Here is a 14,285-nt window from a genome sequence, read left to right on the forward strand (position 1 = left end):
TTATTTCTTTAAAACTGGTAACAATTTATTTTTATGAAAAAAAGATAAGAGAAAAGAAAGACAGGAAGGAGGGTACCCAAAAAGAACAAGGTTGAGGGGTGTCCTCCCCAAATGAAGTCACCTAGTAAGGTGTTTCACCTAAGCCTTCTCCTCCTGTGCCACTGAGTCCTGGTTCCAGTGAGCCTGAGCACCTCCTGATTGCAAAGCAGAATCGGCGTAATGCATATGACTGTCCACAAAACCAAGTTACAAGGTCCTGGAGGCATCTACCCAGATATTTATAAAGCCTTCAGAGGCTGTGCAAGCCTGGTGTCCAAGGATCTGATCAACTTAAACAGAGTTTCTAGTGAAGGACAAGCCAGGGAAGGACTGGAGAGAATCGCCAAGGGCTCAGCTACATAACCTAGTTCTCTTTTTCCATTAATCTATGGAGGTTTTGTATTACCAGTGTAATTTTTAAAAGTTGAAAATAACCTAAATATCCAGACATTGGGAGAATAAAAATTAAAAATGGGAAATATAGTTGTCTGTAGAAAAGTATCAAAATGAATGTTTTCAAGATCCTTAAGAAAAATAGAAAAAAAACCAAACCTTATGATCTGGGTGATAGGTTCTGGCACCCAGAAGCTTAATCTTTCATACCCACTGTAAACTTCAACCCACAGCTGTTATAAGTTTATAAAATATGCATGCACAAAAACACAGATGGGAGTGCAAAACACCAAAGAGAACATTGTGTGAGGAAGTGAGATGAGGCTGAAGTCTAGCTTTTCCTTTCTCAGTGTTAACTATGTCCTCATTTAAAAACTTAAACACTTACTGGTAATATCCATAAGTTCTAGAAGATGGAGTTTTTCTTCTTATTGAATCTCCCATTTCCTTACACAGAGTAAACGCTGAGCTTGCGTTTTGAGTGCATGATGGGTGAGCTGTCTGAGTGTGCTGGAAGGGATGTTGGTGGTGTGCTAACAGGAAGCGCACAGCATCAGCAAGGAGGAGTAGGATCCAAGCCACCCTAGGCAAACCAATGTAAGCCAAGTGGATTTCCTGGAACATTCTCCAGTGAGCAGCACCAGAAGGACTGAACCGAACCATTCTATTTGACATTTTCAAGCCACATCTATTGGGAAGGGAAGGTGACAACAGGCCAAAATAGTAACTAGGAAAAGAAATTAAAAGTGAAGTTTAGTATTCTTTTTTAAAGGACAGGAGTGTAGAAAAGGCATTGCATAAGCTGCTTGTGTTTCTAAATGTTTAAATTTTCTTTCATAAATGTGGTAAAGGAAAACAATTCCTCAGATCACACCAAATTTTATTTTTTGTAAGATTTTTTTTGTCAAGTGTTTTCATGTGCATCCCCATAACTTCTGTGAATATACTATTTTCTGTGTATCTTTTTTCTATTTATTATTGTTTTATTTAATTTGTGTGAGTTTTAATATTTTATTTACATACTTGTACAATAGTCCTCTTTACTGATACGCTATGATTTATTTTCCTCTCAAATCTTTGCCTTGCATGGAAATTTTATGTACTTTGATTTTTCTCTTTAAATAATAAAATGTTTACTGTATACACAGCTTTTTCTCCCTTGAATGATTAACTTATAGAAGACAGAGAGGAAATTATGAGCCAAAAGTCTGAACTGTTTTAACTTTGATGAGCATATGTAAATTACTTGTCAAAGAATAATGGAAAATCTGTTGTGTTGTATATCCTCCTGGGGTGGCGTGGGGTTTAGAGTGAATTGCCATTCTCAATAAACATTTTAAAAGTAGAATCTCATGAATGGATGGATGCTGACATGAAAAATTATAGAGCAGTAACTCTCTAGCTTGTTATCATCTTTGATGGCAGTAAAATATGGCCTAGTTTTATTGCTCCCATTTACTAATAACTAGAGAGAGATTAAATGGCTTTTCCAAAGTCACTCACTCAAATACTTAACTGCAGACTGCAGCTGACACTTAATTTTCAGACCATTGTGCTCATATGGGCTCATGTAAATACTTGAATGATTAGATTTTTATCATAGGTGGAGAGAGAAAGTGTAGAACATAGGAACCAATAGCTGTGCCCGTGAGCCTTACAAACATTCTACGTTTTAGTTTTGAAGTAGAAAATGGGGGTTCTAATAGTATTTGCTTCCTATTTTTACTGTGAAGAAAAAAACCTTACAGTCTACATTAGAAATGAACTAGGGTCCTTCTGGTAGCACCATTTATTACATGTCAGCAAGATATATCAGGTCCAGATTTGTTTACCTTTGTCAAGGAAGTTGCATTTAGTTGTCTTGCTTGTTAGTGTGACAAAGGCCTGCATAAAGAAGGTTGATGAAGGAAGGGCTTACTTCAGCGCATAGTTTGAGAGTACTACCAGTTATTACTTGAGCCAGAGTTTGAGAGTAGCATCCATTATTACTTTAGCCATAGTTTGAGAATAGTATCCACTATTACTTCACTCATAGTTAATGGTACTATCTACTATGTCAGGGAAGGCCTGGCAGCAGAAGCATGAGGCAGTTCAGCTCCACTGCAGTTAGGAAGCAGAGTACAATGAAAGCTGGCATTCACCCTACTTTCTCTTCATTAGTCGGTCTGAGACTCCATCCCTTGAATGGGGTTTTTACATTTAGGGTAAATTTTCCCACCTCAATTCACCTATTCTACAAACTCCCTCACTAATATACCCCAAAGTTGGTCTCCTTGCTCATTTTTTATCAGGTCAAGTTGACAATCAGTATTAAGCATCAGAGAAGTCAACATGACCAACCATCATCAAGTCTATTCTTCAAGGCAACTGTAGGACCCAAGATATGGCATTGGAGTTTGCAGTATCAGCCTGTCCATCTGTCCTGAGAACAATCCCTAATACATATCTTCCTTTTGTGTCAGCAGTTCCACTCATGAGAGAACAAAGAGTCTAGTCAAGGGCACTGTTTGGGATTTGTGTCGTTCTGCTCCTTACCATTGATTTAGCTCTTCATTATAGATCCGAAGAAGGTTTTATTGCTCTTCCTTCTGTCTTGCCTTTGCCTTCCAGGCCACTTGAGGTATTATGTCATTCCTCAGAACTAGACATGAGTCATAGAAGCAAAACCATTGGGACATTCTTCAACCCTGCAAGCTTGTCTCTCTCTTAGAGACAGTAAGATGTGTTGTTATACAGAATTCCACGGAACAGTTGTCTAATCAGACAGTGTTGGTGATGAAAACTTGAACTGCAAGTGATTATGGCTATCGCATGTGTTTGGGGGAGAGCAGTGGTTTGGAGATGAAAGGCAGTAGGTAATAGTAGATTTGATATGATTTTCTATGCCTCTACATCCATTGATTTAGACAATTTTTCTTAGATTAAAAAAAAAAGCCTTGCTCATTTGTTAAGTCAGCCACGTTGGTTAAACTGTAATAGATTAGAAACAGTGAGATAGACAATAGCAGTCCTTTCTCATTTACTGGAATGATTCTGTGTTAAAAATGACTTTTTAAAATCTTATTCTTATTTCAAATTTGGTCACCTGTACTCTGGATCAGAGCCAGGGCACCCTGGACAAGCCCCCCCCCCCTACGTTTGTTCTGTATCCCAGCCCACCTTTCCATGTAATGGTTAGTTGACTGACCACTTACAAAGGCTCTTGTTAAATTTGGAATTTGGGGAGTGGAAACATGAATTTATTCCTTAAATCACTCACATAACCCCTTTGTTTTCTTATTTCTCTCCAAGTGCCTATGTTCCCATCATTTTACTTCCGTGTGTGAGTGTCTCTTTCTGTCTGTTGACAATGCACAGCCAAGTCTTGCCTTACACACCCTCTCAGGGCACTTAGTCTCATCAAAGGTGGGTTCCTGCCAAGGTCACAGGGAACTGGCCAGGCCTTTCTTTTCTCTTACTTTCTACCAACACCCAGGTTTTCTTGATGTAAACTGCAGCTTGTAGGATTTTTTTGAATGTCTTCAACAGAGAGATATGTGGGCCTTTCTACTTATTCCTACTTGGAGAGTGAACTGCTTTCTCACTGTCTTTGAAAATAGTTGACTCTTAAGGGAATTTGGTTTTTGATTCCTAACAAAATTGAAGAGGTGTTGTGAGATTTCCTATATAGACCCTGCGGGACACACACACAGCCAACCCTTTCTTCAATCCACACCACCCACCAGAGTGGTTCCCTAACACTGATAAATCCTGACTACTGAGTCATTGTTACCCAAGTCCGCTGTTTACATGAGTGTCCTTGCTCAGTGTATAGAGCATATGAGTTTGTACAAAGGTAACTTATGGCTACCAGGGCAGGATCATTGGGTATTTGTATTGCCCTAAAATTCCTCTGTTCTCTGATTAATCATTCCTTCTGATGCCCTCAACAGTGTCAACTGCTTACTACTTATTGTATTCTCACTTTGCCTCCTCCAGATGCCATCTTGTTGGAACCATACAGCATGTAACCAACTTAGCTTCTTTTTCTCAAATATACTAATATGTATTTAATCTTTATTCTGTGGATTTGGAGGGGGGCACTAGCTAATAGACTCATCAGTTTTATCTGTCCGCTCACCTACTGAAGGGAAGGCATTCTGGTTGCTTCTAAGGTTTGAGAGTCATAAATAAGGTTTCTTTAAATCCCTGTGTATTTTGCTTTTCTCATTGCTTTACTTTTATTATACTGTTTTTTATTATTATTTTGAGTGGCAGTAGGGTGCACACATGCCACAGTGTGCATGTAGAATTCAGAGAACAACTTACAGGAACTGGTTCCCTCCTTCTATCATGTAGATTCCTTTAAGGAGTCAGAATAACAAGTATTTTGGATATGAAAAATAAAATAATAAGCTCATGAAGTTTTTCTCAAAGTTTTAATAAAATGTTTAATATATTTCATGCCTAGGGAAGAAAAGATTGTGAAAGTTTAAGTTTTCAAATTTCATGTGAATTGAACATTAGGAGTTTCTGACTCCTTTTATGCACATGCACACATACACACACACACACACACACACACACACACTTGCACATGCTCATCATTTTTTTTTTCAAAAACCACTGTCTTGTTTGGACTGAGAAAGCAGTTACTGAATACTTGTTGTTCCAATAAGAGTTCACTTCTCAGAACTTTTACAGTTCTTGTGTGTTCTGCTTTGTTCTGGTGTGTGGGATCTGCTAACTCCCTATGGTTCTCCTGGCAGGAACAGACTACATCTCCCTTAGCTCTTCAGTGACTTTGGATGAGGCAAGGCTAGTGCAGCCCTTCTGAGATAGAAGCACTTCCCTGGGCCCAGCAGCTTGTTTTAAACAGCAGCAATTTATCCAGGGCAGACATGCATCATGATCCCCACAGTCTTGCTTCCTCGGTTCGGAGAGAACTCAGTTGGTCGGAATGCATCATTTTTGCCTTTGGAATTATTCTTTCCTATTGCTTACTTCATGGCTTCCAGGGTGTGTGGCTGAACATCATGGAGAGGAGCAGGACATTACTATGACAATCCTAGTGATTGTTTTACTAACCCCAATCATACTGAGGAATTGTCTCGGAAGGTCAAGTTCTTGCTCACTTTGTATCTCTAGCATTGATCTATAAAAAGCCTGGCACTGGGGTATTAGACAGAGACCATCTCTAGAGCTCACTGGCCAGCCATTCAAGCCAATAAGTGAGTTCCAGGGTAAGAAAGAGACCCTGGCTCAAAATATAAAGTGGGGAATTATTAAAGATGACACCCAACATACAACTCTGGCATTCATGGGCACACATGAATTTACCTTCACATACATACATACAGTCATGCATACTTACACACACACACACACACACACCACTAAAATAAACACAGTGTGAATGTGTGTGTGTGTGTGTGTGTGTGTGTGTGTGTGTAAAATTTAAGTATAAACTGAAGGCAAAATATAACCATACATTTAGCATATTTTTTTAATTCTGGGACACATTTTCAGGTATAAACTAATGGATGAGATATTTTCTAAGATATTTGCTTCCCATACCAGAGTTGCCTGAACACAAACATTTGTAGAGACCTGTTGCTATAAAGGTGGTAAGAGTGTGGGGAAGAGCTGGATGAATATGCAGTTATGAACAACCGAGAAATTAACCAATGGAACAAGCATAGGCAATTTCCCAAGAATAAATGAGACAAAGTTATGTTATCTCCCAGGGAGTGTAGAGATCCCCATCTCTTAATGGTCCTAATCAAATATACATGCTGCTTTGGAAGTAAGAATTTAAACTATTTCAATCTTTTCTTCCCCAGGCATGGATGCTTTAAATAATTTTCCCTTTTTGCTTATTCTTCTCTCATATATTACATCCTGACTACAGTTTCCCCTCCCTCCCCTCCCACCCAGACTCTCTTCCCACTCCATACCTGCTTTTCCACAGATTTACTCCTGCTCCATCTCCCCTCAGAAATGAGCATGCCTCTAAGGGACATCAAATACAGTATCACAATGGAAAGAGAGGCCCATTGGTCTTGCAAACTTTATATGCCTAAGTACAGGGGAAGGCCAGGGCCAAGAAGTGGCAGTGGGTGGGTAGGGGAGTGGGGGGGTATGGGGGACTTTTGGGATAGCATTGGAAATGTAAATGAAGAAAATACATAATAAAAATAAATAATAATAATAATAATAAGACCAGGCACATATTCTTCACCAAGGCTGGGTGAGGCAACCCAGTAGGAAGAACAGGCTCTCAAAGGCAGGCAAAAGAGTCAGAGACAGCTCCCATTCCCATTGTTAGGGGTCTCATAAGAACACCAAGCTACACAACCATAACATATATGCAGAGAACCTAGGTCAGATCCATACAGGTTTTCTGATCTCTCTGAGCCCACTTGAGTCCTCCTCAGTTGGTTCTATGGGCTGTATTCTTGAGGTATCATTAATCCCCTGGCTCCAAGCATTCTTTCCCTTCCTCTGCAGGACTCCTAGAGCTCTGCCTAATATTTGTGTCTGGGACTCTGCATCTGCTCCCATCATTGTTGGATGAAGTCTCTCTGTTGACAATTATGCTCAGTTTTGGTCCTAGCACATCCTGCAGTCATGACAAACTTTAGGCCAAAGGCTTTATGGCTGGGTTTGTGTCCCAATCCCTCCTCCACTTAGAGCCTTGCCTGGTTACAGACAATGGCCAGTTTAGGCTCCCTGGGCTGTATTATTTGGAGTCTTTGCTGGGGATTGTAGGACATTTATCCTTTACTTTATAGCTAACATCCTCTTGTAAGTGAGTACATACCACTTCTGTCTTTCTGGGTTTGGGTTACTGTGGTGGTTTGAATAAAGTCAGTTTCCATAGACTCATGTGTTTGAATGCTTGCCTTGTGGGTAGCAGCAGTATTAGGATGTTTGGTCTTGTTGGATGGAGTAGATGTGGCCATATTGGAGGAAGTGAATCACTATGAGGATGGGCTTTGGGGTCTCCTGATGCTCAAGTTCTGCCTGGTATAAAACAGTCTCCTCCTGGCTTCCTAAAGATCAAGATGTAGACTTCTTGGCTCCTCCAGCACCGTGCTTGCCTGCATGCATCCTGCCATGATGATAATGGACTGAATCTCTGAACTGTAAGCCAGACCTAATTAAATGCTTGCCTTTATAAGAGTTGCCTTGGTTGTGATGTCTCTTCACAGCAATGAAACTTTACCTGAGACAGTCACCTTACTCAGGATGGTGTCTTTTTTTTTCTATTTCTACCCATTTGCCAGCAAATTTCATGATGTCATTTTTAACAGTTAAGTAATATTCCATTATATATAAAGTATTCAATAAACTAGATACCAACAAATTAAATAATCCAATTAAAAATGGGGTATGGGTCTAAACAGAAAATTCTCAACAGAGGATCTGAAATGGCTGAGGAACACTTTAAAGAAATGTTCAAAACCTTAGCCATCAGGAAAATGTAAATCAAATGACGTTGAGATTCCATCTTACACCTGTCAGAATGGCTAGGATCAAGAAGACAAGTGACAGACCGCTCATGTTGGTGAGTCTATGGAGCAGGCCGAACATTTCTCCTTGCTGTTGGGAGTGCAGACTTGTACAGTAGCTATGGAAATCAACAGGCAGTTTCTTAGAAAAGTGGGAATCTATCTACCCCAAGACCCAACTATATCACTCCTGAGCATATACCCAAAGGGTACTTGCTCAACTATGTAGCAGTTTGATTCATAATAGACAGAAAATGGAAACAACATAGATGTCCCTCAACTAAAGAGCACGTGAAATGTTTTATTATGGGTTTGTGGAGATTTTCCTTTTTTTTTTTTTTTTTTTTTTGTTAGACAGCATTGTTGGAAAAGATGTTACTTCTAAATTTAGGGATTTTAATTTTGTTAAATTAACCATAAATATTAACAAATTCCTATTTATAATCAATATGAAATAAAATGAAATAAATCATTGGGGCTTAATTAAATATAAAATGTCTCACCTGACAGCCATCAGTACGAATGACTCTAAGTTTTAATTCATCATCATGAAATTAACTCACTTGTCACCACTTGGAATGTCATCAAGAAGTAAGACATTTCAAAGACTTTCATTGAAGTCACTTGATAATTTATGAAATAACTAGTTACATGGTTTCTCTTTGGAAAAGCAGCATGCCATTTTTGGATAGTAAACTTGAATTAACATGGCTTAGTTTTTATATAGACCAATTAAAATCATGTAAGTGCCTTGTATATGTTAACTGTTCTGTTTGAGGTATGTATGTATCAAGTATGTTCCTGGGACTAGTGGCTGGATTTAGAGATAACAAACATACATGTTGAAGTTCCCTAAGAACCTGGGATTGACCATCAAAACAGTTAGTGTATTATTAAGTGTGGGTTGTTAGAAATGAAGGAAGGCTTGTAAGAGAAGGGGAAATATGAGTGGATGCTGAGGAGATACGTTTTACAATATGGTAACATGGAAAGGAACAAACCAAGAAAATGTGACAGACTAGACCTGGAGATGGGAAAGGTCTTGGCTGATGGCTCCTAATGAATGGAGATGCTCAGAGAACACCATAGGGACAGGGTAAGTAGATCATTTCCTGATGTCCTAAGAGAAACCTCTGAGCATGCGTATCAAGAGTTACACAAATTCCTGGTTCTCTAGCCCCACCATCAGAGAACAGGTGAAGGATGAAGATTCCAAGCTTGGTCCCTTCCTCACCTCGTGTCATGACTTATTTGCTTGGGTTCTTTTTTGAAGCTTTATTTATTTATTATATGTAAGTACACTGTGGCTCTCTTTAGACACACCAGAAGATCTCATTACAGATGGTTGTGAGCCACCATGTGGTTGCTAGGAATTGCACTCAGGACCTCTGGAAGAGCAGTCACTGCTCTTAACTGCTGAGCCATCTCTCCAGCCCCCTGGTTGGGTTGTTTGTGGCTGTTTTGTTTTGTTTGCTTGTTTGTTTTTATCTCCTGTGGTTCTATCTTTCCTCCCTTTTTTCTCCAGATATTTTGACTCCTGATGCTTTAAGTTCACCTTCCCTGCAGTCACCTTTCACTAAACATGCAAATCTACGTTTAAGGAAAATAAGCATAGTTTAAAATGGACTCTTAGAATCTTAAGACAGACTTTCCCTTTTATTTCAAAACTGGATTCCTGTTGTTTTGTTTGTTTTGTTTTTCAATGACACATTTTCTTGGTCATCTTTTTTTTTTCTTTTTCTTTACTTTTTTTTAAAGAGAAAACCCCTCCTCTGAGGAAGATCCCACCCCCAAAATACTGTTTTTAACTGTTTTTAACTGTAAGTTGTTGATATAGGCTTTAGTGATAAATGAACAAAATACGGAAGTAGCAGTTTAGAATACTTATTCCCTAACTTCTACAGCACATTACATTCACAGCATACAGAGTAGAAAGCACAGGGGGCATCCCCGTGGATCCCCTCAATGCTCTGCATCAGAATGACACAGTTTTACTGTTTTCAGTATATTTCAACATCTCATTATTCTCGTTTTTACCGAAATTCCATAATCAGTGTTAAGCTTCACTCTTTCTTGGTATTATCCATTCTTTGGGTTTGGACAAGTGTGTAATGCCAGGTGTGTGCCTTGGAGAGTCACACAGCAGCTTCTGTTTCCCAGAGCCCCTTTGCTCACCCTCTCACCCCTCCTTTGTTCTTTGACATGGCTGCAAACCACTTTTAATTTTTACTGTCAACTTAGTTTGTCATAGAGCTCCTGTTTTGTTTGTTCTCTTATGATGAGTTGGCTTTATGCTGACTATTTAAAGCTATAACCAAGGACCTGTGGGGATAGCTCCATCAGTGCAGATCTTGTTATGCACGCACGAGTGCATGAAGGCTTGAGTTTGATTCTCAGAGCCCATGGTTAACAAACAAACAAACAATCCCAAAGCCTGGCATGATGGTGTATTACTGTCATCATAGCATTGGGAGATGGAGAAAAGAACACTTCAGCCTACAACCTAGCTATTCAGTGACTCCAGATCAAGAAGACCCCCTGCCTTAAAACACAATGTAGTTGATGCCAAAGGAACAACATTTGAGGTTGATCTCTGTCCTCTACATGAATGTGCAGTGACAGGGGTGGGGAGAGGGAGGAGGGAGAGAGAGAGGGAGAGGGAAAAGGAGAGGGAAAGGGAAAGAGAGAGGGGAATGGGAGAGGAAGAGGGAGAGGGAGAGAGAGGTATAGAGATAAAGAGGAATATAGAGGCATACAGAAGCAGAGATATACAGAGACATACAGAGGTATACAGAGACAGACAGAGATGTACAGAGAGATGTTGTCAAATCCCCATCAAATTAGCAGTTTGGAATTTTTAATGGATAAAATGTCCCTTAGAGAGTACAGCATAGATCCAGCTAGCCTCAGAACATGAGCTCAAACAGTGCTGGCATCTAGCCCTCCTATTTGTGGAAACAGGAAACATATGTAATTCAGTCTCACACCATTATTATACCCCATCATTGTTTTGTGGATAAACCATCAAGTTAATTCAAATGTAATTTGAAATAATTGATTTCAGTAATTTTATTTTATACCTAACCCCCTAGACTCAGCCTGTTTCGTTTTCTGTTGCCATAGGAACAGGTAAATAAATTAATGGAATTTTCTAGACATGATGGAAAATAATTTGTTTGATGTATTGTTTTCTATTTCATAATGGAACACTTGTCAAACTGAAGGGCTAGAATTTTCCCATCAACTTCAAATATCATAATTTTGATACTATGTACTCTCCCTATCATTACTTTTAGAGATACCAGAAAATTTTGGCTTTGATTCATTATTATAATATTAATGCTGTGCAGAGAACATTTGCATTTTATTTTCTTTTTACATGAACAGCATAGCAATCAAATAGCTGCTCAATAGTGCCCATTTTCTCCAGTGTGATTAAGGACAAGAAAGTGAGGGCTTGTCTTTACCCAAATCATGGGAAATTTCTTTTTTTTTCTTTTTTTTATTAGATATTTTCTTTATTTATATTTCAAATGCTATCCCAAAAGTTCCCTATACCTTCTCCCCACCCTGCTCCCCTACCCACCCACTCCTACTTCTTGGCCCTGGTGTTCCCTGTACTGCATATAAAGTTTACAAGACCTAGGGGCCTCTCTTCCCAATGATGGCCAACTAAGCCATCTTCTTCTACATATGCAGCTAGAGACACAAGTTCTGGGGGTACTGGTTAGTTCACATTGTTGTTCCACCTATAGGGTTGCAGACCCCTTCAGCTCCTTGGGTTCTTTCTCTAGCTCCTCCACTGGGGGCCCTGTGTTCCATCCTATAGATGACTGTGAGTATCCACTTCTGTATTTGCCAGGCATTGGCACAGCCTAACAAGAGACAGCTATATCAGGGTCCCTTCAGCAAAAGCTTGCTGGCATATGCAATAATGTCTGGGTTTGGTGGCTGATTATGGGATGGATTCCCTAGTAGGGTAGTCTCTGGATAGTCCATCCTTTCATCTTAGCTCCAAACTTTGTCTCTGTAAAAATTTCTAACATGTAATAAAGTTTTGAAAATTAACCTGAGAGCATAAATAATTCTTTCTCTAAGGCTTGAGCAAAAATTCAAACCAGAAATCAGGAAGGCCCTTCTATTGCACATGTCCATGGAAAGGAGGGTGTTTCGGAACCAATTCCTGCTCTGAGAAGCTTGCATTCCACATGAGTAGCCTAGGGTTGCAAATGAACAGCTCTCTATGGGTCCAGAGACCCCCTAGAAATCCTGTCTTGTCTTCAATGAGGCCAGTTTCAGAGGCCAAGAAAGGTACAGCATTGGGCTGTTTTAAAAGCAACTTCTAAGAATCAAATGGATGCTCTTGTGATAAATCTCCAGTTTTGGTTAAAAATGAAGGCTCTGAGGCCACACTGTGTGGGTATGCATTCTAGCGACACCTTTATTAACTGTAATTGTAAGCAAACTGAGCTGCTTACGTTCTCCAAATCTTAGCTGTGTCCTTTAGAAAATGGGATCTTGCACAGACATAAAATGCATGGGAATTAGTGGGCCTGGGAGGCGGCTCAGTGTGCGTGGCTCAGCGTACCTGAGTTTGAATCCTTAATATTTACATAAAACCTGAGATGAAGGTGTCCATCTGAAATCCTAGTCCCAGGAGAGACAGACAGCCCATCCTTGATCCTCAGTGCTTGCTGGTCAGCCAGTGAAGCCAAACTGCCCAGCTCCAACTTCTGTGGTAGAACCTATCTCAAAAAATAAGGTGGTGCTCGCTTCGGCAGCACATATACTAAAATTGGAACGATACAGAGAAGATTACCATGGCCCCTGCGCGAGGATGACACACAAATTCATGAAGCTTTCCATATTTTTTCAAAATGTCACTTTTTGCAGATGATATGATAGTATATATAAGTGACCCTAAAAATTCCACCAGAGAACTCCTAAGCCTGATAAACAGCTTCAATGAAGTAGCTAGATATAAAATTAACTCAAACAAGTCAATGGCCTTTCTGTACACAAAGAATAAACAGGCTGAGAAAGAAATTAGGGAAACAACACCCTTCTCAATAGTCACAAATAATATAAAATACCTTGGTGCGACTCTAACTAAGGAAGTCAAAGATCTATATGATAAGAACTTCAAGTCTCTGAAGAAAGAAATTAAAGAAGATCTCAGAAGATGGAAAGATCTCCCATGCTCATGGATTGGCAGGATCAACATTGTAAAAATGGCTATCTTGCCAAAAGCAATCTACAGATTCAATACAATCCCCATCAAAATTCCAACTCAATTCTTCAACGAATTAGAAAGGGCAATCGGGAGATTCATCTGCAATAACATAAAAACCTAGGATAGCAAAAACTCTTCTCAAGGATAAAAGAACCTCTGGTGGAATCACCATGCCTGACCTAAAGCTGTACTACAGAGCAATTGTGATAAAAACTGCATGGTATTGGTATAACGACAGACAAGTAGACCAATGGAATAGAATTGAAGACCCAGAAATGAACCCACACACCTATGGTCACTTGATCTTCGACAAGGGAGCTAAAAACATCCAGTGGAAAAAAGACAGCATTTTCAACAAATGGTGCTGGCACAACTGGCAGTTACCATGTAGAAGAATGCGAATTGATCCATTCCTATCTCCTTGTACTAAGGTCAAATCTAAGTGGACTAAGGAACTCCACATAAAACCAGAGACACTGAAACTTATAGAGGAGAAAGTAGGGGAAAAGCCTCGAAGATATGGGCACACGGGAAAAGTTCCTGAATAGAACAGCAATGGCTTGGGCTGTAAGATTGAGAATCGACAAATGGGACCTCATAAAGTTGCAAAGCTTCTACAAGGCAAAAGACACTGTCAATAAGACAAAAAGACCACCAACAGATTGGGAAAGGATTTTTACCTATCCTAAATCAGATAGGGGACTAATATCCAATATATATATAAAGAACTCAAGAAGGTAGACTCCAGAAAATCTAATAACCCCATTAAAAAAATGGGCTCAGAGCTGAACAAAGAATTCTCACCTGAGGAATACCGAATGGCTGAGAAACACCTGAAAAAATGTTCAACATCCTTAATCATCAGGGAAATGCAAATCAAAACAACCCTGAGATTCCACCTCACACCAGTCAGAATGGCTAAAATCAAAAATTCAGGTGATGCTGGCGAGGATGTGGAGAAAGAGGAACACTCCTCCATTGTTGGTGGGATTGCAAGCTTGTACAACCACTCTGGAAATCAGTCTGGCGGTTCCTCAGAAAATTGGACATAGTACTACCGGAGGGTCCCGCAATACCTCTCCTGGGCATATATCCAGAAGATGTTCCAACAGGTAAGAAGGACACAT

The 14,285-nt window shown here is 39.7% G+C and overlaps 1 non-coding gene across 1 annotated transcript; it reads left to right on the forward strand.

Annotated features, from left to right (window-relative positions):
* Nucleotides 1-12,690: 12,690 nt before the first annotated feature.
* On the forward strand, nt 12,691-12,797 carry LOC115030023 (U6 spliceosomal RNA). The gene has a single exon (XR_003835616.1). It is a non-coding gene; the product is annotated as a U6 spliceosomal RNA (small nuclear RNA).
* Nucleotides 12,798-14,285: the final 1,488 nt, after the last annotated feature.

This window comes from Mus caroli, unplaced genomic scaffold, assembly GCF_978045245.1.
Source record: "Mus caroli unplaced genomic scaffold, Mus_caroli_1 scaffold_20, whole genome shotgun sequence".
In the NCBI taxonomy this organism is placed as follows: Eukaryota; Metazoa; Chordata; class Mammalia; order Rodentia; family Muridae; genus Mus; species Mus caroli.